We start from the raw sequence: 25,101 nt of genomic DNA on the forward strand, positions 1-25,101 counted from the left end.
CAGGCTCCTGTGACTATGAAAATTTAGTCATTGAACGGATGAGCAGATCTTTGCAATTGGAAAAGTGATAACGAATTTGAGTATTTCTGTGTGGCGGCATTCAAGTCAATGTGCACACTATTATAGCTGCTCATAGGGACCCTGGGTGATCTTATTTAGAGATACTTTGTCACAGAGTCTAAAATAGTTGCCAGAAGAGTTGAAAGTGTTTTAGAAACCATTTGCTTTATTTCTGTTACGTGATAGATACATACAGCCCTGTAATGCCTGCTATAAATAATGCACTTGTTTAGTAAAATTAGTGTGGCACAGCACTGCGTGTCCTTTTCCTTCACAGTTCGATGGCACTGGGATGGCAGGGAGTTCCTGCCACAGGTATCAGCTGCTGCCTGTGCTATCATCGGTCTCCAGCAGTGGTTCTGTTAATTATCTTGCGATAGTGTCTGAGGCAGAGAGCAATCTCTCCTAAAGAGCGGACAGATTTAAAGAGGCAGAATTAATGAAAATTGATTCACACATTTTGTCATGTAGAGGTCTGCTGGGAGCCTTTCTTTCATATCCCCCTCCCCATTTCGTGATGTTGTACACCATGGTACAGGTGGGAATCCCTACCTTGGGATACTAATTATGGAGCTTGAATGGGATTAGCCACAGTGATTGGCAGTGTAATGCATGAAAGGATTTTAAAATTTACTTCATTTAAGGGATTTCGTGAGGGACCAATTCTTTCTTCTGACTTTTATAAGTGGTTATTGAGAAGTTGACAAAGCTGAAAATCCAAGGTCACTAAGGATTATCGGAAAACCTACAAACGAATTATAAACTTTAGCAGTTAATTGTTCAAAATTGTGTACCTGAAAAAGGCATGTGGAGTACTGGAAAGATAAATAACAGATAGATAAATATATCAGTATATGTTGGTGGTTTTTATTTATTGTTATTTTTTAAGTTTATTTATTTTGAGAGAAAGAGCGTGGACACATGCACGCACAAGCGCATGGGTGTAGGAGGGGCAGAGAGAGAGTGAGAGAGAGAATCCCAAGCAGGCTTCTCACTGTTCGTGCAGAGCCCCACATGCGGCTCAATCTCACAAACCATGAGATGCTGCCCTGAGCTGAAATCAACAGTCGGATGCTTTTTAAAAATTTTATTTTTATTTTTATTTTTTTTTTTTTGAGAGAGGGTGTATGAACAGGGGAGGGCCAGAGGGAGAGGGAGAGGGAGCCACTGAATCTGAAGCAGGCTCCAGGCTCTGAGCTGTCAGCACAGAGCCTGATGCGGGGCTTGAACTCACGAACCATGAGATCACGACCTGAGGTGAAATCAGACGCTTAACTGACTGAGCCACTCAGGTGTCCCAGTAGTTTTTATTATTTCATTTTATTTTATTTTTTAAATGTTTATTTATTTTTGAGAGGAGACACAGAGACAGAGAGTGAGTGAGCAGGAGCATGAGCAGGGCAGAGAGAGAGGGGGACAGAGGATCTGAAGTGAGTTCTCTGCTGACATCAGACAGCCTGATGAGAGGCTTGAACTCAGGAACTGTGAGATCATGACCTGAGCCAGTCTGAATACTTAACTGACTGAGCCACCCAGGCATCCCAGTTTTTAATTGTTTTAATGAAAGACTCTATGTTTTGGAATTTATATTTGAACATACAAAAATAGCAGATTTTTAATCTGAAAATTAATTTAATTAATAAGGTATTTAATAAGACAACTTGATAATCACCAAGACCTTTTTATACTACTCATAACTAACCATTACCAATTTCTTCCGAAAAGTGAAGCAATATGACCGTGAATCAGTATGACCGTGAATCAAAGTGATCTAATCCTGAACGCTAGAGGTTATGTTTTCTTCACCAAGGAAATAGTTGATATAAATTCTAAGCTGCTGTAACAACGGCAACAACAACAAAAAACCCCACCAAAACAGTTAAGCAAGATAAATACTCTCCTGCAGGTCTCCAATTTGAAGATTTAAACAGCGTAAATAATACCTTAGATACAGCCGTTCCAAAGAGTGTGGTCCAGGGCTCACGGTGTGCTGTCTTCATCTTCTCCTGTGGTCTGGGAGCCCAGATCCTACCCTCCATCCTGCGGGGAGAAGAGAAGTTACATGTGGGAGTATCCCCCTCCAGGAAGGAAGGAGGCGTGCTTTCTGGATTTTAAAAGCAGGACCCTAAAGGCACATATCACCTTTGTTTCTCCACTGTTAATCATTAGCCAAGTGCTGCTGCCCAGCGAAATGCCCACTTTGATGGAGGAAGCAGAGGAAGGATATCAGAGAAGAGACAGCATCAATAGGAAATGGGAAAAGCAAGTAAGATGAACAATTAGAATCAGCAAGTTGAAAGACTGAATAATGGCCTGAGTTTTCTTAAGAATTCTCATGATTTCACATTTGATACGTTAAGAATCCTAATAAGAATTAGAAATTTAACATGGAACATAAATAATGATTTGGATAAAAAACAAGTCCTGTGAAGTCTTTTTTTTTTTTTTTTTTTTACATATTTAACAGATGTTGAGCATAGTATTTTAGATAAAATGTGAAATAAGTATAGGAAGAAATAAGGAATGGTAGTAAATACAAATATAATGATATAAGTCATATTTATCTTTTGTATTTATCTTCTCAAGTATTCTTTGTTCTTCAAGTTGACGGAACTATGTCATTACTTATAACAAAATGAAGATTTCTAAAGAGAATTTATACCTCCTTGAATGTTACAAATATAATGTGTAGCACTGTTACCATTATCGCATAAAAGTGTTTTGATCAGTATTTGCTATCGTAACATGTGCTTATTCTTTCCAGAAACATGTCTAAACCTCTGAACGTTTGTAAAAATGCTGTTAGGAACTTTGAGCAGTACACAGGGAAATACAACAGTCAGGACTCATTACTTCAGGCCACTTAACAATCTGTCATTTTATTTATTTATTTTTAACCTTTTTTTTTTTTTTTTTTTTTTTAATTTTTGAGACAGGGAGAGACAGAGCATGAACAGGGGAGGGTCAGAGAGAGGGAGACACAGAATCTGAAACAGGCTCCAGGCTCTGAGCTGTCAGCACAGAGCCCGACGCGGGGCTCGAACTCACGGACCGCGAGATCGTGACCTGAGCCGAAGTCAGCCGCTTAGCCGACTGAGCCACCCAGGCGCCCCAACAATCTGTCATTTTAAAATAAGGGATTTTTCAGATGAGATTTACAGCATCAAGTTTTCTGAAGGAAGTATTAGTGGAATTATTCAGGTTAAGAATTACAGTCTAATAAAAGCAAAGATGTTCTATTACTTTATAGATACGTTGCATCCGTTTTTGGCACTTCTAACTTGCTTATCCAAAAACATAGCGTAACAATTTAGGACAGATTAAAAGTGTTATATTATTTGATACTGTTTGTAGGCTACACATGAACAGGTATATACCCAAAAAGTGGAAGCAAAAAAAAAAAAAAAAAAAAAAGCCTTAAGGCTTTATAAATACAATCTTACTGAATTCCCTATGTTTATATTTGGCTAATCAAAGTTTAAAAATATAAACCTTGACAGTATCCTATGCTTAATACAAAAGGGGAATGACATCAACATTATTCTGAATAAAAATAAATAGATAAAAACTTTTGTTTCTAGAGGTTTTATTCCATAAATTCTGAATAAAAATAAATAGATAAAAACTTTTGTTTCTAGTGGTTTTATTCCATAAATTAATATCTATTGGCTTTATTTTTTAAATTTTATTTTATCTGGTCTTTAATATATTTGGAATAAAAGGGATTGAATTATATTGGTAGTTTTTAAGATAGCCATGACTCAGAATGGTAAAATTTGCATTTATCCATCCTTGCAAACTGGAGTTCTGCACTGAAAAACATGTGAAATAAGGGTTTGTTAGCTTTTCCTGAAAGTACTATTGTTTGGGGGAATTTATATTTCCATGTGTACCCCTGACTTTGTTTATCTCTGAGGCAAAGAAAATAGGTAGTTCTCTCTTCAAAGTAACCTGATGTGGAGATTGGGAAAAGGGAACAGATTAGATACTCTTCAGTATAGTGCTTATAAGGGTACAAATGTAGAATTTTGAGGTAGAATCCGTTGTAGCTACAGAAATATATATTTGTAGCTACATGAATCTATTATTTGTAGCTATAGGAATATATGAAGGCCAGTTTTTCAAACTCACACATTGTTTCCATTTATGCTGTTTTTAGTCCTATGAAAACATATCCCTTGATTATAACTAGTTAATGCATTGAAACCACTTAGAAGTAACAATTCCAAAAGACAGTGATAGAAAGAAGTAATAATTGCTTTTCATAACTTTTATATTCCATAGCATACATGTGTATCAAATCACATTGGTTTAATAAAGTTAGATATTAGCATTGAGAAGAGGAAGACGATGCCTTAATGGTTTTGTTCTTTGGAGCAAAAAGTGTCAGGATGACTGATGTAGGTTGAAGCTGTCAGAGAATGGACTCGGGGGTGGGAGGTGAGTAGAGTTTAGAAGCACCAAGACCTTCATTTTACTTTAGCGCTCCCTGCTTCTCTCCCTCTGCCCCCAACACGCACACTTAATGACGAGGATGTGGCTTCCCTGATGCATACTGGATCAGGAACTAAGTACGCCCAACATCTCTCACGCTCACTCAATTGGGAGGACTCTATAGCAGAATGCTTCTTTCCAATATCTGAAAAATCATACTCAATACCCAAATAAAAATGTTACTTGGTAATTTATTCTGTTTCATATCTTTTTTTTTTTTTTCAGGGCACTATGCTATGAAATCATTCAACTAACTTCTGTAATTCTCATCACCGATTTAACCCATCCCCCCACTAATGTCCCCTCTGGTAATCATCAGTTTGTTCTCTTAAATTAAGAGTCTGTTCTTGGTTTCTCTGTCTGTCTGTCTCTTTCTCTCTTATGTTTTCCCTTTGCTAGTTTGTTTGTTTGTTTGTTTTTAATTCCACATATGAGTGAAATCATGTGGTATTTGTCTTTCTGATGGACTTATTTCACTTAGCATCATACTATCTAGCTCCATCTATGTTGTTGGAAATGGCAAGATTTCATTCTTGTTGCATACTTTGGTTTCTTGTTAAATTTTTTAAAAATTTATTTATTTTTGAAAGAGACAGAGGTGGTGTGAGCGGGGGAGGGAATGACAGAGGGGAGAGGGAATGATAGAGAGGGAGAGAGAGAATCCCAAGCAGGCTCCACGCTTCTAGTGTAGAGCCTGATGTGGGGCTCAAACCCACAAAACCGTGAGATCATGACCTGAGCCAAAACCAAGAGTCAGACACTTAACTGATTGAGCCCCCAGGCGCCCCTCTGGTTTCCCTTCAGATCGAATAAATATTTCACTTTTTTATGGCTGAATAATATTCCGTTGAGTGTGTGTGTGTGTGTGTGTGTGTGTGTGTGTGTGTGTGTGTGTATACCACATCTTTATCCATTCATCAGTTGATGGATACTTGGGCTGCTTCTGTATTTTGGCTATTGTGAATAATGCCGCTTATAAACATTAGGGGTGCATGTTCCCCCTTTGAATTAGTGTTCTTATATTATTTGGATAAATTTGTAGTAGTGCGATTCCTGGAACCTAAGTTCTATTTTTAACTTTATTTTTTAGTCATAAAATATAATGTATTTTAATTTACTAGTTTAAGATGTAACAACATTCTTACGAAATTTTTGTAATCATTTGGGTAATTAATTAATGTAACATTGCTTTAGTTTTAGTTCCTTTACCATGTGATGACATTACTGATAAAGAAATTATTTGATTAATTGAGAAATTCTTTTACTATTTTTAAAAAGTATTAGTTCTGTTTTCTACTCAACATTTTTTTTTGCTTATAAAGAAGACTACCATAATTTTTTTTGAATATGAAATTCATTGTCATATTGGTTTCCATTCAACACCCGGTGCTCATCCCAACAGGTTCCCTCCTCAATGCCTCACCCACTTTCCCCTCCCTCCCATCCCCCCATCAACCCTCAGTTTATTCTGTTTTTAAGAGTCTCTTATGGTTTGGCTCCCTCCCTCTCTAACTTTTTCCCCCCCTTCCCCTCCCCCATGGTCTTCTGTTAAGTTTCTCAGGATCCACATAAGAGTGAAAACATATGGTATCTGTCTTTCTTTGCCTGACTTATTTCACTTAGCATATTACTCTCCAGTTCCATCCACATTGCTACAAAAGGCCATATTTCATTCTTTCTCATTGCCAAGTCATATTCCATTGTGTATATAAATCACACCTTCTTTATCCATTCATCAGTTGATGGACATTCAGGCTCTTTCAAAAGAAGACTACCATAATTTGATCATTTATTTTGTTAATGTTAAAGTGTGCCTTAAAGGTTACTATTTCAGCAATTCACTTTCATTTTTAGTGCTTCTATTAGTTTTCAATTTGCTGCTGTAATGAATTACCACCAAACTGGCTTAACCCAATGCAAACTGAGTTTTTTTTATAGTTCTGCAGGTTAGGAAGTTGAGGTGGGTCTCACTGGGTGAAGTCAAGATGTTGGCAGGGCTGCTTGCCTTCTGGGGCTGTAGGGGTGAACCTGTTCCCTTGCTTTCCCACTCAGACAGGGCTTCCGCATCCCTGCGCTCACGGCCCTCTTCCTTTATCTTCCAGGCCTGAAGTCCTGCCTGTGTCTGTCTGAGCTCCATCCTCACATCTTTTCTCTTGCTCTCCCTGTTCTGCCTCACTGCCCACTTGCAAGGACCCTTGTGATGAGATTGCCTTGACCAGATAATCTAAGACGATCACCCCGTTATGAAGTCCTTAACTTGATCGGGTATATCAAAGTGTCAGGAAAAAGACATTCAATACATACCTTGACTTAATTAATCACAATAGAATTTGGAAGGTTTTTTTTTTAAAACATCAAACAATAATATGATGGAAAAATTTTGGAGATTATATTTGAAGTCAGTGGTTTTTATTTTTTATTTATTTTTTTACAAATTTGTTTAATGGCAAAAAGAAAATAATTCCTGCTAATAATACATTGCATATGTTGGACTTATAATGGAATAAAGAATTTTCTTGCCTCTTCTACATAAGAGGAATTTCCTTCAGCACATTTCATTAGATACAGTAGTATAAAGTTGGTACCATTATTTTTCCAAATTACAAGCTGAGATTGAAAGCAGTTAACTTGCCCACGTTAATAATACTTAATTAAGAATTAGGTCTGTATTTGCAAATTAAGTGTTTTTAGTAAAGTTTCAAATATATAAAATCTTTCACTTCTTCATAAGCTTTTCCACCTTCAAAACCTTTCAGCATAAGTATGCTTTATTTTGCTCATTGTTTTAAAATAGTTAAAAATTGGAGAAGAATATTATCTTAGAACAAAACTTAAACTTCAGCCCACATAGGATTTGCTGAAAACCTCAGAATTTATCATTGTCTCCATGGATTAGCCTTATAAAGTTGAATGATTTATAGCTGATAAGTTGTCTGTGACCTATCAGTCACAGGAAATGAGCATAGAAAAACACCAAATGCTCCCAAATAAATATCACATTTTGAATAAAAACTAGTACATGTAACAATAGGATGAATTAGTATCTATAATGAAAAATGATATTAGAAAGCTGTACTTAAAGCAGATGAACTTTAAGGGAAGGGAAGGAAAAATAAGATAAAAACAGAGAGGGAAGCAAACCATAAGAAATTCTTAAATACATAGACTCTTAAATACAGACAGTTGCTGTAGGGATGGTGGGTGGGGGAATGCACTAAATGGGTGAGGGGCATTAAGGAGGGCACTTATTGGGATGAGCACTGGGTGTTGTATGTAAGTGATGAATCACTAAGTTCTACTCCTGAAACTAATACTACACTATATGTTAACTAACTTGAAGAAAGAAAGAAAGAAAGAAAGAAAGAAAGAAAGAAAGAAAGAAAGCAAGCAAGAAAGCAAGCAAGCAAGCTGTACTAGGAAACTTTGATTTTAGATATGTCACACGTTAAATATTTTGTGTCTGAAAATTAGTGACTGTAAAAGCAGAATGAGTAAAAGTAACTGATTTAAGGAACATGAAACACAAAGGACGTTAGAAAATGTGCTAAATCCCTACCTTGGATTCAGATTTGCTTGTGCTTCCAGACAGATCTAACTTCATACCCCGTGTTTTCTGGTAGAGATTATCCTCTGTAACTGAAGCAGAAAAGAAAACACAGAAAAACAAAATGTGAGTTAAAGCCTAAGGGGTATTTATATTCACATTGTAAAGATGAGTCCTATGGGTCCTATTTTCCTTCTGCTCTCTGCAGCTGATATTAGAGGGTCTCAAGTAGCATGACACGATTCAAATATTCATGTAGATGGAGAACTTGTCACTACAAACTCCTAAGCAGTTTCTTTGACATCCGTCTTCTCCCCCCATTCCGTTGTCCACGTGGCTGGCAGACCTGTGCAGCTGCTGTTACTCAAGTGCCCTCCACTTCTGTGTTCTTCTTCCCTCCTCCTCTTTCCCTGGATGATTCTGCTCCTTCAGGTCTCACCCTGGATTCCCAAAATCTAGATCCCATAATTTTTTTTTTCTTCCCATCGTCTGGAATACTCCTCTGGTTCTTGCCTCTTCACTTACCTAAATCATCCACTAGTGTGTGTCTCTGTGAATTCAGAGACACTGTTTTGAGTTGTTACTCTAGTTTCTAGAACAAGCTACAACAAATATTCACTTAGCAAACTCACGGACATCCCCCTCTTGTCACTGATGCACAGTGAAGTGACTTTATTAGTCAAATTTCTAAAAACGTTCACATTATTTGCTGGCATATATTTTTTTGTTTTTTTTTTTCTGATTCAGTTGCTTCCATAAAATGGTTCTTATTATTTTGGTTTCGTAATGGATGGTTGCTAGGTTATTTTTGTCACTGAAATTACAAATCATATTCAGTGCTTTTTTTTTTTTTTTTTTCTCCTGAACAGGGACCTGATCCCTGGACCAGTGCTTTTGACCTCAGATAGTCAGTCTGGGTGATTGTATTTGAATCAAGCATCATGGGCGTAGGGACTCCTTAGTAATCTACTTGAATTTTATAAAAAGAACGTATGGATGATGGTAAACAGCTGTTCCCCTTTTCATTAAGAAGAACAAATGAGAAGATATGCATAATTGCAAGAGACAGGATTCAAGTTAGTTAATAGGGATTTTGATTGCTCTTTTGTTTGCAAAATAAATTATTGCTGAAGATTTATAAGAACTAAGAGAATACTAGTGTTTCTTAAAGTGAAAATTTAAGAATTTTAGGACCAAAAGGGAATTAATCCATGAGACTTCTGTTTGACTGAAAACATATAGATTTCAGCCATATCTTTTGCTTTCTATTCCTTCTGTTTCAACTTTACTCTGGTACCCCACATTATGCTTCTAATAGCAGTTGGCTTCTCCACTTCCTCCTCTTCCACTTGTTCAACAGATAGTGTAAAAAAAAGCCATTTGTTTTTCTTTTGAAGCATGTTAAATCATTCCCCTGCTACAAGTGTTCTATTGCCTTTGCTTTGCATTTAGAATAAAACCCACACTCCTCAGCAAGGCCCACGAAATTCAACGCGATCTCTTTATTTCACACACTTATCTCCTGTCTTAGTCTTCACTCCATATTTTCAAGCCCTGAGTTTCGTTCTCTTCCTTGAATTTATCACTCTTGTTCATATTTTAGAGTCTTTGTAGTTGATACTTATTCTGCCTGAACGTGCACCCCTAGGTTTTCACATGCTCGGCTCTTTCTTTTCAGTCTGGTCTTTGCCAAAAGATCACCCCCACAGGAGATACTCAATGACCATTTTATTCTAGCTCAGGCTGCCTTCCACTGTATCCATCCCTATGAACCTGTTTATTTTCTCCACAGAAACTAACACTATATAAAATCATCATGTATTTAGGTGTTTATGTGTTTATGGTTGTCTTTGTCTGTCTTCTTCAAGAACATGTACATTCTAGGACAGATACCCTGTCAGTTTTCTTTATCTCTACATCCCCGTGGCCTAACTCAGGCATAACGTAAAACAGGCATAACCTGACAAATGATACATATGGCAAGTCTCATGTTTAGAATACCACTGGATTCAAGAAACAAGTTCAGATGGAAAAGACATAATGCTTCATGAAAATCATTGTTGATGCAGCTTTCATACTTTTTGGTTTCTTTGAAAGCCTAATTATTGAAGTCACTCTGCTGTTAATTAATTTAGTACATGGTACATTAAGGTTTTTTTCTCCACCGTAATGTTCTATATTAGCAAATATTAAAAGAATCTCCATGGGTATATGAATGCAAACATTTTCTCTAATGGGACTACCCATGGAGAAAATTTTATAAATCTATGCTTAAAACAATATTAATTATACCTGCCGTGAAGCAAAAACAAAATAAATAGCAGCTGTTGCTGTAATATAATACATTTAGTTTTTAATAGCTAGTACTAGATTTGCTGCTTTTTCTTTTGAACATCTCTAAGTGGAAATGATAGCAATTAACTTAAACTATACAGCATCTGTGAGCTGACTTGGTTTAGTCTTATAGCTGATCACTTTCCCAAAAAATAGAGTGTAGCATCTGCTGGCTAACTGTGTAGAGAAAATGGTCCAAATAGATTTCTAAGTACCAACAATCTTCAAACAGTGCTTCTATAATGTTTATGTACATATAATGACACTCTATTTTCCCACAAATAATAACTGTGTATAGTAGTATGTTATCATAAGTGTTTTGAATAAAATATGATCAGAATATTACTGTGAAGTGTCATTAGATTATTGGAGATGTTTTCCTAGCTGGCAACGTAGCCAAACCCAATAACATCAGAATTATCAGTGAGCACATGATACTGGTTTGGCAGCAGATGTATTCGAATGATCAAGTGAAACTTCTTGCATATACCTTCCAAATGGGTATAGGAAACATTAATGTTGATGCTATTGTTCTGTTCTATTTTAAGACTGATGATAAATCTTCCAGAGGTAACAGCTAACTTTATCTGTAACATAACAATTTATATGGCATCCAGAGAAGTGATGTTAGTTAACTAAATATGTGAAAATAACCATAGATATAAAAGACTCTTAGCAGTATGTTGACATGAAAAAAAGAGGCCAACTGAAATTCCAGGTTTATTTTCATTGTTTAAATATGTATTCATTTTTGAGAAAGAGAGAGAGACAGCGTGATAAGGGGAGGGGTAGAGGGAGAAGGAGACACAGAATCCGAAGCAGGCTCCAGGCTCCGAGCTGTCAGCACAGGGCCACACATGGGCCTCGAACTCATGAACCTCGAGATCATGACCTGAGTTGAAGGTGGATGCTTAACTGACTGAGCCACCCAGGCACCCCCAAAGGTTTATTTTAAATGTTTAGTTTTTATTACAGGGTTATAAACCTATCCCCATGTTTTCTTCTCTCCATACTTTTTTTTTTGAGTATATATTTTCCTAACATTAAATACCAACTAAATGTTAACTTCCCTAAATGTATATAGATATATACAGATGTATATAAATGTATACAGAGCCTCCTATCCATCCAGGTGTCACATGGTCTTACCTTCGTATCTTGCAAGTGCTTCACCATTGTTTTGTTAAAAACCTTATTCTCTTTCTTCCCATACTTCCCCAATCGACTTCTCAATCTGAGTTCTCTACTTTAATACTATCATCGGTATCCCAGATTAGATACTCTAGTATATTTTACATTAGTTCATCTCTTATACCACCCTGTATAGGTTACCCACTAACTCCTCATTCTGACCTAGAACTATCTGTGTGGATGATGGATCTTTTTTGTATCTCCATTACCATATCTTTTTTCTTTTTCTTTTTCTTTTTCTTTTCTTTTTTTTTTTTTATTCTTTAATTCTTTTATTCCATTGCTCTTACCTTCATTAGGTTATCATGTCCTCTTATCTGGACTACTGCCATGGTTTTTCTAATTGGATTCTCTGCACATTGTTCTTACCTATCCAATCCAATTACTGTTGTGATATAGAAAGTGGATCAAGTTAAAGCCATAGTTTAGACTTCAAATGGCCTGGAATTATCCATAGTATAGACCAGTTTCATTTATGTGGCATTAAGGACCCTCGACAATTTGAACACAGTTCTCGTCTTCAGTATCATCTGTTGTGGTTCTCCTTGTTCCAGTCCCAGTTTAAATAGCACTCCTCTACAGTTGCCTTCCTAATATATGCAGGGGAGAAAATCCATGCACCTTGCATTTTGCTTCCACAACTTAAATAAATTCATCTATTACAATAGTTAAGTATGGAATTATAATACAGTATTCATTTTTCTCTACAGGAACAATATGTGTGCTAGGTTAACCAAGACATAAAATGGTCAAAGAGTATGTGGTGAATGAAAGAGGGATAAATGGATCATTCTTAGGAATTGGGAAATGGCATGCATGGAGAAGTGATTATATGTGTGTGTTTATGAAACTCAAAAATAATGGTACATAACATAATGATTGAGCACTGTTTGTAGTAGGATGTGTACATGTGGTTGGATAGAAGTAAGCATTTCTGAACACGTATCCAGTTGAGAGGGCTCCTTCTAAGTGCTCATTTTCATGTTCTACCAGAATTCAATTTTGCCTTTTGTTTCATGAAGTAATCACTCTAAATAGTTGGAGAAGAATGGATATGACATACACGGTAGATACTTAAAATCTTTTGTGTTCCACAGTTTGATTTCCTTAGGTACTAGATGCATTCAAACTCACACTAGTACACCAATGTGATCAACTTTCAAAAATTATACAAATCATCTTGTCTGTATGTGGTAAACCCATAACATTTCGTTTTCCATTTTATCATCTGGCCCCCTTTTTTAGTATTGATCTTCAGTAAAATTAAAATAATTCACCGTAAACTAAGAGAACTTGGGGAAATATCTAAGATTCCAATTATGTCATTTTACACTTCACCCAAATATAAAATGCTGTGCCAGCTTTGTAAAGAATTTGATAGGCATTCTGTGAATCAAAGAAGTTCAAGACAATAGGAAATTTTCTTTTTTTTTTTTTCTTTTTTGAGAGAGAGAGAATGAGTGCATACAAGCAGGTGAGGGAGGGAGAGAGGGAGGGAGGGAGGGAGAGAGAGAGAGAGAGAGAGAGAGAGAGAGAGAGAGAGAATATTCCAAATAGGCTCTGCACCAGCAGTGCAGTGTGGGGCTCAATCCCACAAGCCACGAGATCATGACCTAAACTGAAATCGAGAGTCAGATGCTGAACCCCTAAGCCACCCAAGCACCCCATGACAACAGGAACATTTTGACATCAGCACCATATGTCCCTTTCCAGGCTCATTTCTCATTTGGTCATCAGCCATGTCTCTCATTGAACCCTATTACCTGGAAGTGTCAGGCCCTCCTGCCTCTGTGCTCTGGATTATGCGATTGCTTCTGACCTCCTAGCAAACTACAGCTCACGTGCCATCGTGACAGTTGTCTGCTCTAACACAGCCACCAAAGCCAAATCCTATGTTATTAACTACTCCTTACATGTATCTTAAAAGCATTCTGTTTAAAATCCCAAGTCAGTAAGTTGTACCTTGCCTTCGCACATCAGGTAAGCTTTCATCATAGTCATTCTGTGCTAGAACTCTTCGTCTCCCAAACCAGTGGATTTCAAATACTGTGGCTCAAGCACATAGGAACTAGTATGAAGGCAATCAGTAACTGATGAACTGAAGTCAGAGAGCCCCTACAAACTAAATCCTTGAGCGAGATGATTTTTGCTTTCTCCTCTTTTCTCATTAAAATGTAATGAAACAGCATTTCTAGAGAAAAGGTTTGGTGGAGGCACAGTGAAATTAATGACAGTGAAATTAATATTAAAATTTCATCACATCATTATAATATCTGCAGTGTCTACTGATATTTCTCTGGGATTTCATTTCTGTATCCATCATACTTTCTACGGAGTCTTTCATATATTCTAAAAACAGGCTGCTTTTGATCTTAAAAGTGTGCTTTCCTTCCTTTGAATTATAAAAGATAGCCTAGGCCTTTCATTAAGTGTCTGGAAATAGTGTCCAGAAGAAAACAAAATGCATCTTTATTTCCATTCACACAATATTCTATACTGAGCAGGTCAAGGTTATGAGGCCCTGCTTTTATCTTTAGCTTTTTTTTTTTTTTCTCCTCCACTCAGGTCTTACCAATGTTTTACTTGAGTTCTCATTTTCTGTGCTGCCAGTGTTATCTATATTTTGGAAGTACTTTACTGTATCCAGTCTACCCATTTAGGTCTCGTGTATTCCATCATCTTCTTTTATACAGAACCACTTCCAGTCCTGGAAGCGTTTGAGGACTCTCCTCTATATTTCACTTAAAACAGCATCACCCTGGAAATCAATTTAGTTGCTTGTATACAGAAAATAGAACTTATGCTCATCAGCGTATTGGTCCATTTTCTTAAAAAAAATCTTTATTTGTGTCTTGTGGTTTAGCTTTACACACGTGGTAATTGAAGATGTTTAAAAAAATAGTTTATTCCTTGAAAAAGTTTTAAACATTCATTTCTCTGAATCTATCCCAATGGCAGGGATCTTCACTTTGGCATGTCATCAGGTTTGCTCTCCATGATTATAGCACATGGGTGCTTTTTATGGGTACCAATTCTTCCCTACTCGAGTTTATCTAGATGGAGACAAATGCTTTTGCATTAGCAGAATACAAAAATTTAGAAAATGTAAACTTTTCCTATTCTCACAGCTTGTTATAACTTTATTACTGAATAATTTTTTTAAAAGTAAAAGATCATAAAAACGAATATTCTATTTAAATACAAGGCAAAGTTGGAAATACAAGGAATTATAAATTAAGTCACCTATTTTGTAATGCTCTTTATTGAAGACTAAGAAGACTCAAAACTTTGAGCCATAAGAAGTCAATACATGACCTCAGTTATAATTAAACTGCTTATACAGGAGGACAAAATACCCACTTAAGTACAATATTAATATATTTGGACACTTGCATTGAGTGTTTATATATCACCATCACTCAGAAATGACAGGATATTGATTAAGGATATAGCCTTTCTGTAAAATAAACTGCTGATAATAAACATTTTCATCATTTTTTTTAGTAGCATTTACAAGGTCTTGCATGTTGAGTTTTAACTTATTTTTGCCCCATACTTAATGTTAAAGTACCCATTGCTTTAAAGATTTGGAAGCAATGAGAGTCTTGGGCTAGGATATCAGAATGAAGTCGTAGGTATCAGGAGAAGGAGATGAAATTCACGTCACCCAGTGCCTCACCCTACTCATGCAGTTATCAGTTATTAAAGTTTTTATCAGTGATTCTGTGTACCACTGCATTTGGAAGGCTGCTATTGTCTGGGTCTGTCAGATAATGAATGTTTGCTCTTGTTTTTATGTGGTCATAGTAGTATGATGTGTAAAAATTCTAATGTAAACATCTGAAGCTAAATTTTCTTAGGGAAGCTTACCATAGAGTTTTACAAATGTAGTTTACCAAGAACTAGGTAGCATGCTGATTCAATATATTACATGATGATACGGGTTAACAGATGTATATTAAATAACAACTCAATCCATTGCAGTGACAGGTATTAGAAATTAAATGAAGAAGAGTAAACCAACGTAATGCTTACATTTATTCAATTACAAAACAATAACGTATGGCTTTAAATACATGCAACCCCCGAAACAAGTTGACATGAATAGATACACACAGCTGTAATGTTTAGGTGCTTTTATGTTAGTTTTTAAAATACAAACAGCTACACTAAAGTCTCTACTTTGGCAAAATGGACAACATATCCATATTTACACAGTTTTTGACAAATTTCTGTTAAACCAGGTCTAAACATAAGAAAACAGTGATATTTGATCTGTGCTTTTTTAGCACTACTCATTAGTAGAAAAGGATGGTGACCTTATTTATTTTTAAACTGTTGCTATTGTTGTGGCGTTTCATGGAGTGATAATTGGATATCTCCAAATAACCTCTGAAGACCAATTAAAAAAAGGAAGATATGCAGTTCGCCAGTCTGTGTTGCAATTAAATGTCTACTTTGACACTCAGTAGAGGTTTAACTTCCACAGATACAAATTTTGTTCATGCTATATTCTTACATACATTATACTTAGGGAAATATACTAAAATATTTTCTTTCATTTGACAGATGAACCAATTATTATATTTCACATGTGGGCCAATTATTTTGTTTCACACACTGTAAATATTTTTGGCCTTTTAAATCACCGTGTCATTATAAGAATACAGCTTTGTTGCTTGAACAACAAACTAAACACTGTACTTTAAAATATGCTACTTTGATGTTCCTAGGTGAAAAGAGGCAATTTTGAAAACAGATCTTTACACACTGATATTTACCTTTAACACAATTGCAATTATAAAAACATCCTAATTGGGTATGTGTAGTTATTAGTTTGCTTAACTTCTCATTTGAAAACTTGATATAAAGACGATAATTTTTACTTGTGGAAGAACAGTGAAGAGACATTTGAGTAAGAATGGCATGACATCTGTGACCCTGTGATTTGGTGAACTAACTATAAAGCAAAAGTAACATTTCATTTTAGCGTGAGTATAGACAAAGAGGTCACAGAGGGATCAATAATTCTAGAAGAAGACCCAATATTTAGATATATTTACTATTATAGTATGTACATATAGTTTGCTATGCAATAGTTACTTACTGTATTAACTGTGAACTAGTTTTTTTTCCCCAAGTTTTCTTCATACATAGATTGACTTATTTTTAAACCAACCTCATTAGGTATGCACTGTTATCCCTGTTTATAGATGACAACACCGAGACCAGTGTCTCTGAGCTTTCTGGGAGTCACACAGATGATAAGTAGCAGAACTTTTGTTTCTTAATACTGCAACATTATGGTAAAAGGGACATTTCAAGTCCATGGTAAAAAATGGCCACATTATCAACATTTTGTAGTTGATTGCCAGATTATTTGCAAAAACAGTGGTTAAATGCTTACCTGATAGCATATGCAGAGATAGATGCCTAAGATTTAAATATAAAAACACAACTATGGAAAGACACAACTACGGATGGCTATCTGTAACATTCCTGGAAGAGGCATGCCTTTTGAGGTGACACACTATTAGCACGTTTAAATTATAAAAACATTCTTACGTGTCAGGAAAAAAAAAAATGATTTCTCAGTAGAACAATTGGCTAAAAGGTATAAAAAGATGAAACTTTTAATTACCAATTAGAAATAACAATTAACCAAATTCACATGAATGAGTATTTTTAATGATAAAAATGGATTTGTAAAATGTTAATTAAGAGCATAGGCCAGGATTTGATAACAGGGGTCGTTTCTGTAATAGTGGTGTGATTCAAGGCAATACGCTTTTCTGGTAAGGCAATTTCTCATTCTATGTCAAAGCTATTAAAAACACATATGCTCTTTGAACCATAAATTCTACTTCTAAGGAATTACAAACACATTTCCTGTAAGAATATCTCTATCAGTAGAAACCGGACTTAATAAACTCCTGAACATGACACCACATAAGAAATACTTTAGGCAGTCAGAGATGACTACTAAAAGTTAGCTATGGTTACTGTGAAATAATGTCAGCCGTTAAAGAGTTTGACTGTTTTAATACGGATTTTGTATTTTTCAGTAGGTAGAGATAAAAATCACTGTAAGAGAAAAGGATTTTTAAAAATGTATTGCTGCCTTTAATATGTTACCATACCTTTATTACATAAAATATGAGTTAATATTTCAAAATATGTACCACTATGGACCGTAAGTAAAATAATCAGTATAATGCTTTATGTGTAATTATCTTTAATAGTTTATCTTCCCCCAAATATTAACCTGAAAACAGTCTTACAAATAAGAATGCTAAAAATCTAGATGAGAGCAACCTGGAGAAAATAGCATTTTGTGTTAATATATTTAAACACTCAAGGAAGACAAATGTATCTGATCATTTTTGCATTATTTTTGTAACAATTTGTCATGCCAATATTCCTGCCACCACCCGAAAATATTTTTTCATAAGAGCTTATGCTTAATGGAAACCAACAGGATGTATTTTTATAGAGATCTATATATTTACATATATATCTATACGTATTATTTACATGTGTGTATCTATATCTATATTTACATATGGATGTATATAGATGTATCTATCTCTAGAGAGAAGAGAGAGATGATTGATAGATAGAGATTTAGTATAAAGAATTGGCTCATGTGATTAAGGAGACTAACAAGTTCCAAGATCTTCATGGTGAGTCAACAAATTGGAGACCTAGGATCCACTGTGGAGTCCCAGTTTAGGTCTGAAGACCTGAGAACCAGAGGCAGTGATGTTGTGGTTCCTGTCAGAAGGCCTGCAGGGTCAAGACCCAGGAAGAGCTTATGTTTCAGTTCAGCGGGAGAATTTCTCTCTTAATCCCCAGAGGATTACCTTGTTTGTTCTGTCTAGGCCTTCATCCAACTGGGTGATGCCCACCCATGTTAGGGAGAACAATATGCTTTAATTGGTGTATACGTTTAAATGTTCATCTTATCCTAAAACATCTTCACCAAAATACCCAGGACAATGTTTGACCAAATGTCTGGGCACTCAGTCAAGTTGACACATATAATTAACCATCTCATAAAAGAATGTGAATATGTATGTACATGTGTGTGTACGTATATATGTGTGTAATATATAGTAAAATTATATATCAATATATAAAAAGGTATAAATATGCAAATTTCATTTTTAAATTGGGCAGTACATTCTAAATGCATGCATTGATATACCCTTGTTACTTAATTTGAGCAGCCTATGTTGATTTGATAGTTCCCTCAAAGAAATACCCACAGTAGAAAATGGAGACATCCTGAGTGGAGAAATTTTTGCATTATCTGTTTGTTCTCTATAGAGAAATGGAAGAGTAATCCATTGCTCATTTATTCTTTCTTGAAGATCTTTACACAGCCTTCCTGAAGATCAGCCCACTCTGATTCTTTATTAGCTTGCTTGCTTAGAGCAAGCCATGTGGACTCTTGCTTTATTTTTTTATTACTATTCCACCTTGGTTTTCTTGCTCCTTAAGACAGAGAGAAGAGCACAGTCAGACCCCTCAGGTTCTCAGGACCTTGACTACACTGGAGATAAATCTCTTGTTGTCACTATTACTGTTAGTGTTGTTAAGATTCTTAGTTTTTCTTAAGTCAAAATAATGAAATCTTCTATGTGGTTCATTGTGGGTGAGTCCCTGCTATCCATTCCAACCCAATATGGTAAGCCCATGCATCTGCTAAGGATTAGCTTATGCTGAATGTTTGACACCAGTGTGGTGTAGCAGGAAGAGTGTTAAGAGAGCTGTAGGACAGGGTCACTGCTTCTGTGAAGGAGATACCTGAAGGAGTTTCTCCCTTCTTCCTCTGAACATTGCCATATCTGGATGTTACTCATATCTGCTGGAGTCATCTTTATCAGACTGACAGAGAGTAGTTAAGCATCATTTATAGACTGAGCATGAGACAATGGAGGCTAAGAAATAGCACGAGGAGTTATTAAAATGCTACATCAGCCAATTCTGGAGCCCACCCTATCTCTTGACATCATGCTTGGGAATACAAAGAAAAATTAAAAAATTCTTTAAACTTTTTAATGTTTTTTTTATTTTTGAGAGAGACAGAGCACAAGCAGGGAAGGGGCAGAGAGAGGAGACACAGGATCTGAAGCAGGCTCCAGGCTCTGAGCTGTCCGTGTGGAGCCCAATGTGATTCTCAAGCCCATGAACTGTGAGATCATGACCTGAGCTGAAGTCAGACTCTTAACTGACTGAGCCACCCAGGCGCCCCCCCCGCCAAATTCTTATTTAACCTAGTTTGATCTGAAGTTTTCTGATATTTAACACTCCTAACAGATATAATATTAATAATATAAATAGCAAATATGGGAAATAACCTACTTTGATTAAAAGTGTACCTTAAATCTCTATAAACATGCATATTTAAATTAATAATATAAAAACAAAATCTCCATATGGTTGCTACCAATTATCAAAGTGTGGATGATCCCTGTACTTAATCTTGGGTATGTGTCATGAAAACTGCCCTTCTTCAACAGAAGTCCTCTAGAAATTCTCCTTCAAGAGGGCTTACTTTTAGACAGGCTGATACCACAGTCCAAGAAAAAAAATGGATGCTTTCTTCATTCAAATATGTAATTTACTCTTCTCAGAATCTTTCAGATTAAATATCTCTTTTGACTTATGCTAAATGTCAGTTTCAAATATTTTCTAAAATCCTTCTGTATAACTAAGATACAATATTGTGGTAGATTTCGAAATTAGAGTGGAGAAGGCACTTGAAATCTCTGAGGTATATAGTATATATATAGTATCTGAGGTATATAGTATAGTTACATTTGCTTTTATAAATAGAGCTATTTAAAAATATAGCAATAATTATTGAATGCATTATTTTTCAAGACATAATCTTTCTTACAAAAACTCTCATATACTTCATTTAGGAGACCAAAGTTCTGGGGCACCTGGGTGACTCAGTGGGTCAAGTGTCTGACTTCAGCTCAGGTCATGATCTCGCGGTCCATGGGTTTGAGCCCCATGTAGGGCTCTGTGCCGACAGCTCAGAGCCTGGAGCCTGCCTCAAATCCTGTGTATCCCTCTCTGTCTGCCCCTCCCCTGCTCTCCCTCTGTCTTTCTCTGTCTCTAGAAAATGACTAAATATTAATTTTTTTAAAAAAAGAGACCAAAGTTCTATAGATAATACAATCTTAACCTTTTGAATGATAATATACAAATTATCTTTGAATTACAGAACTATTAAACTAAATCCTCTCCCCTGCCAGCTCTAAGGAGATGAAATATTAAAACATCTGCAAAAGGAATCCACAACAGGGGCTCCTGGGTGGCTCAGTTGGTTGAGCGTCCGGCTTTGGCTCAGGTCATGACCTCATGGTTTGTGAGTTTGAGCCCCATGTCAGGCTCTGTGCTCACAGCTTGGAGCCTGGAGCCTGTTTCAGATTTTGTGTCTCCTTCTCTCTCTGGTCCTCCCCACTCGTGCGCTCTCTCTCTCTCTCTCTCTCTCTCTCAAAAATAAATAAACATTAAAAAATTTAAAAAAAGGAATTCATAACAGATTCTAGAGTATACATGACTTTGTTTGCCATACCTTTGCCCCATTTAGAATATATCCCAGAAAAGTCAGCTCTAAAAATAATAATTTATATGGAAAAACCATTTCCTGAACCCATTTAGATTGTATAAATATTATGTTTATTTAGATATTTGTGAAAAATAATCAAATTGATGGAAATGTTTCCATTCATAAAAATCTTACTTTACTGTCACTTTGAATTTTTAATTATAGCTAATGTCTTACGTGGTTCTCACATATGATCTAGGTATTAGGCTTTGCCTCTTTAAGTTTCAAGGAAACTTACCACGTAGTACATCGTAAACATCAAATAAATATTTAACAATGACTTTTAACAGTCCTACTGTAAACTGAATGAGAATCACAAACAGTGGCCTCTTGAACAACTCACCCTAAGACATAATTGGAGTCGAGCTTTGCTTGTACCTAATGAATATGTAAGTAGAGAGGGTCTATTCAGCATAACTACATGATTGTGTGCATATAAAAGAACAACACTCTGATCATGTAGGAAATGAGGTTAATGCTGAACAAATTAGGGAAGTAATTCAAGCAAAGAAAATCCCCAAGAAGAACAGTGAATGAGATCCATGTTATATAAATAAGTGGCATAAACTTAAGGAAACAGGAGCTTCTTTTCCTGAGACCTGACCTGCAGTGTTAGTTCAGTTTCCAAGTATGTAAGCCTGGGCTGCAATATAAGGAGTCTGCATATAAATAAGGACGTTTTGTTTCTTATTGGAGACTGGAAAGAATATTCATACCCATTATATATGAACCTATCCCTGTTTGCCAACAAGCAAATTATTTAATATTGCAATTGAGAAATCATAAAATTCACTTAAATTTGACATCTTAAAGTCCATTAATTCATGATGCAGACATTCAATTTAATGTCATTCTTACATCAAGCAAGGCCTACTGGCATAATGTTATCCCTATTTTATACATTTGAAAGCTAAGGCTTAAGGAACTTTCTTAAGGTCACAGAGAAAGTAAATTTCAGAATCAGGTTGGGAACCTAAGTATACATAATTCCATTTACTAGTTAATTCTAATATTAAATACTTAGTAATGGAGGCTGAAATATTCTATGCGGGGAGGGGAACCTAAAACAATAAATGAAATATGACCTATCCCTTGAGGTAGAATAAGTTCAGATGCGCTATCAACAGCGTTTCCTTTTCCCTCCTAAAATATTTTCCTATATAAAATGGAAAAATAAATCAGCTGTACAATAATTTGTACACTAAAGCTATTGCGGGGCTCCAATTTCCAAGATCTGACTGAGTACATATTTGGCAAAACTCCCCAAGAAACACTCCTGAAGCATCAGAAGTAGAAATAATTCAAAAGACAACACATCAAACAACAAGAACAACTGATAATGACAAGAAGAAAGAATGGTTATAATCTCCAATGCATTTTAGGAGGACAGAATTCAGGGAGAACCGCACTGTCCGATGTGAAGGATCAAAGGATACCACTCAGAATGTTTACAGGAGAAGGCTGTTCTAGAAGCAGGAACTGTTTTCCATTGTAGAAAATCTGTGGAATAAATATGGACAACTAAACCAGGAAGAGCACAGAGACAAGAGTGATTGTGTAAGCCTTTGGAAGGGCATTTTACGTATTTCTCCTCACACGTGCCTCTACCTTTCCTTCCAGTGTCTGCCCCCAAAATGCGCAGTCAAACAAATTTCCTCCGGGTGAATCAGGGAAATACTTTTGCTTGTTTGTTTGTTTGTTTGTTTGTTTATGTTTGAAATCCAACAACTTTTATTTAAGGAAAATACTTTTTAATGAATTGATTTACCTTCATGGGAGAAGAGTGGACTTTCAGATAGGAGATTGGAGCTTAATAGTGTGAACTTTATTTAAAATGGGAAGGCATGGAGTGCTTCTCTGACTCCACCTATTATAGGTTCTTCAAGGTGAAGTCACTAAAACAGTACACATCATCTATGGAAAACCCTGGCTGTTGCCTCTGACCATCAGTGACAAAATGCAGTGATCACAGATCATAATGATCCCAATTATGTATTTCTTCGTTTACATAATTATGGAATTAAGGCTTATCAGAAGGTTGAGGAAATTCAGCCCTAATAAAAGGTAATGAAGAGAGCAAAACACAATTGGATCCCTTAGACAATAACTAATGCAAACAAGAAAAAAAGTGTCTTAAAAGGATTTGAGGGGCGCCTGGGTGGCTCACTCGGTTAAGTGTCCGACTTCGGCTCAGGTCATGATCTCAGTCTGTGAGTTCGAGCCCTGCGTCGGGCTCTGTACTGACAGCTCAGAGCCTGTAGCCTGTTTCAGATTCTGTCTCCCTCTCTCTCTGCCCCTCCCGCATTCATGCTCTGTCTCTCTCTGTCTCAAAAATAAATAAACGTTAAAAACGAACAAACAAAAAAAGGATTTGAATAAGTGAGATACAAAAAGATGGTCCAGTAATGAGAATAGGCTATCTTGGAACAAGGGAATCTGAACTTTACAGAGAGACACAGATAACTAGCTATCTATATACATAGAGTTAGATATACCATATATATATATATATATATATATATATATATGTACGTATATATACACACACACACATATATATATGTACATATATATGTGTGTGTGTATATATGTATACACACATATATATATATACATATATATATATATATATATATCTCGTAGATGGGTAGGTAGGTAGCAACTAAATAGATATGAGTGCTAAAATCAAAGTTAAGCAAGAAATTTTAAAGAAAAGTCTTCAAATCCACCCCACCCCAAGGATGACAAAAGAAATAAAATTCTTCAAAGATATCTATTTCTTTGAAATTTCAGAACATTAAAAATCAGTACACAGCCTTTGAATTAGAAAAGCTGGTATTCTGGCGATTTGGGCCAGTCAAAATTGTTTTAGTTGCTAATTTAATCTGAAACTTAATCCTTGGTAAATTTGCTTTGTAAATTTTTAAAAACATTAAAAATAAAAACAAAGCAGAAAATATAGAGATATCTGTGAGTTCCTGATGCTTGGAAACATCTTTGGAAGGAACCAGTTATATTTTATCATGTTCAGGAGTTAGTCTCTTCTTTTTGCATTTTCTAGTCTCTCTTAGTCATTGGTATGCCAACCACTGTCTTGCAAAGCCTTCAGTCACTTTTGAAAAGTTTCCAGGAAAATTGGACCTAAGTTTTCTAGCTTTGGAAAATCAGCCTCTGCCATGTCTGCTCACTCTAAGCAGAAGAAAAGCATGGCTACATGCCAATATTACACACCATTTTGATCATCGTTAAAGAGCCATCTTTCAATTTAATCTTTATTTTTTTGTTTAACATGTAACATGCATTTAATGTCACCAGTCTCTGAACTAATCTCATCCCTGTATTCCAATCACTTATTGGGTGGATTTCCATATATTTAGGTTTTCTTTAATTTCTTTCAGCACCATTTTGTACTTTTTGGAGTATCAGTTTTATACTTCTTTTTAAAAAATTTTTTTTTACATTTATTCATTTTTGAGAGACAGAGAGAGACAGAGCACAAGTGGGGGAGGGGCAGAGAGAGAGGGAGACACAGAATCCAAAGCAGCCTCCAGGCTCCGAGCTGTCAGCACAGAGCCCAATGCGGGGCTAGAACTCACAGAACTGTGAGATCATGACCTGAGTTGAAGTCGGAAGCTTAACCAACCAAGCCACCCAGGCTCCCCATATACTTCTTTTGTTAAAAATCATTCCTAGGTAAAGTACTTTAATTGGACACCTAAATTATTTTGATGATATTGTAATTGGAATTGTTGTCTTAGCTTCATTTTCAGTTTGTTCATTGCTATTACATAGAAAAACAATTGATACATGTGCAAATGATGTTGTATCCATCAACTTCTCTGCATTCATTTAT

At 35.9% G+C, this 25,101-nt stretch overlaps 1 protein-coding gene and 1 long non-coding RNA gene across 3 annotated transcripts in view; one reads left to right on the forward strand and one right to left on the reverse strand.

The window, feature by feature from the left end:
* CDH12 (cadherin 12) overlaps nt 1–25,101 on the forward strand; it is a 1,056,103-nt gene that overhangs the window by 97,820 nt on the left and 933,182 nt on the right. The gene's annotated exons all lie outside the window — the stretch shown is intronic.
* Nucleotides 207–8,803, reverse strand: LOC123578523. The gene is made up of 3 exons (XR_006702393.1): nt 8,111–8,803; nt 2,004–2,100; nt 207–465 (listed from the first exon to the last, which is right to left on the reverse strand). It is a non-coding gene; the product is annotated as an uncharacterized LOC123578523 (long non-coding RNA).

This window comes from Leopardus geoffroyi, chromosome A1 (genome assembly GCF_018350155.1).
Source record: "Leopardus geoffroyi isolate Oge1 chromosome A1, O.geoffroyi_Oge1_pat1.0, whole genome shotgun sequence".
Classification (NCBI taxonomy): domain Eukaryota; kingdom Metazoa; phylum Chordata; class Mammalia; order Carnivora; family Felidae; genus Leopardus; species Leopardus geoffroyi.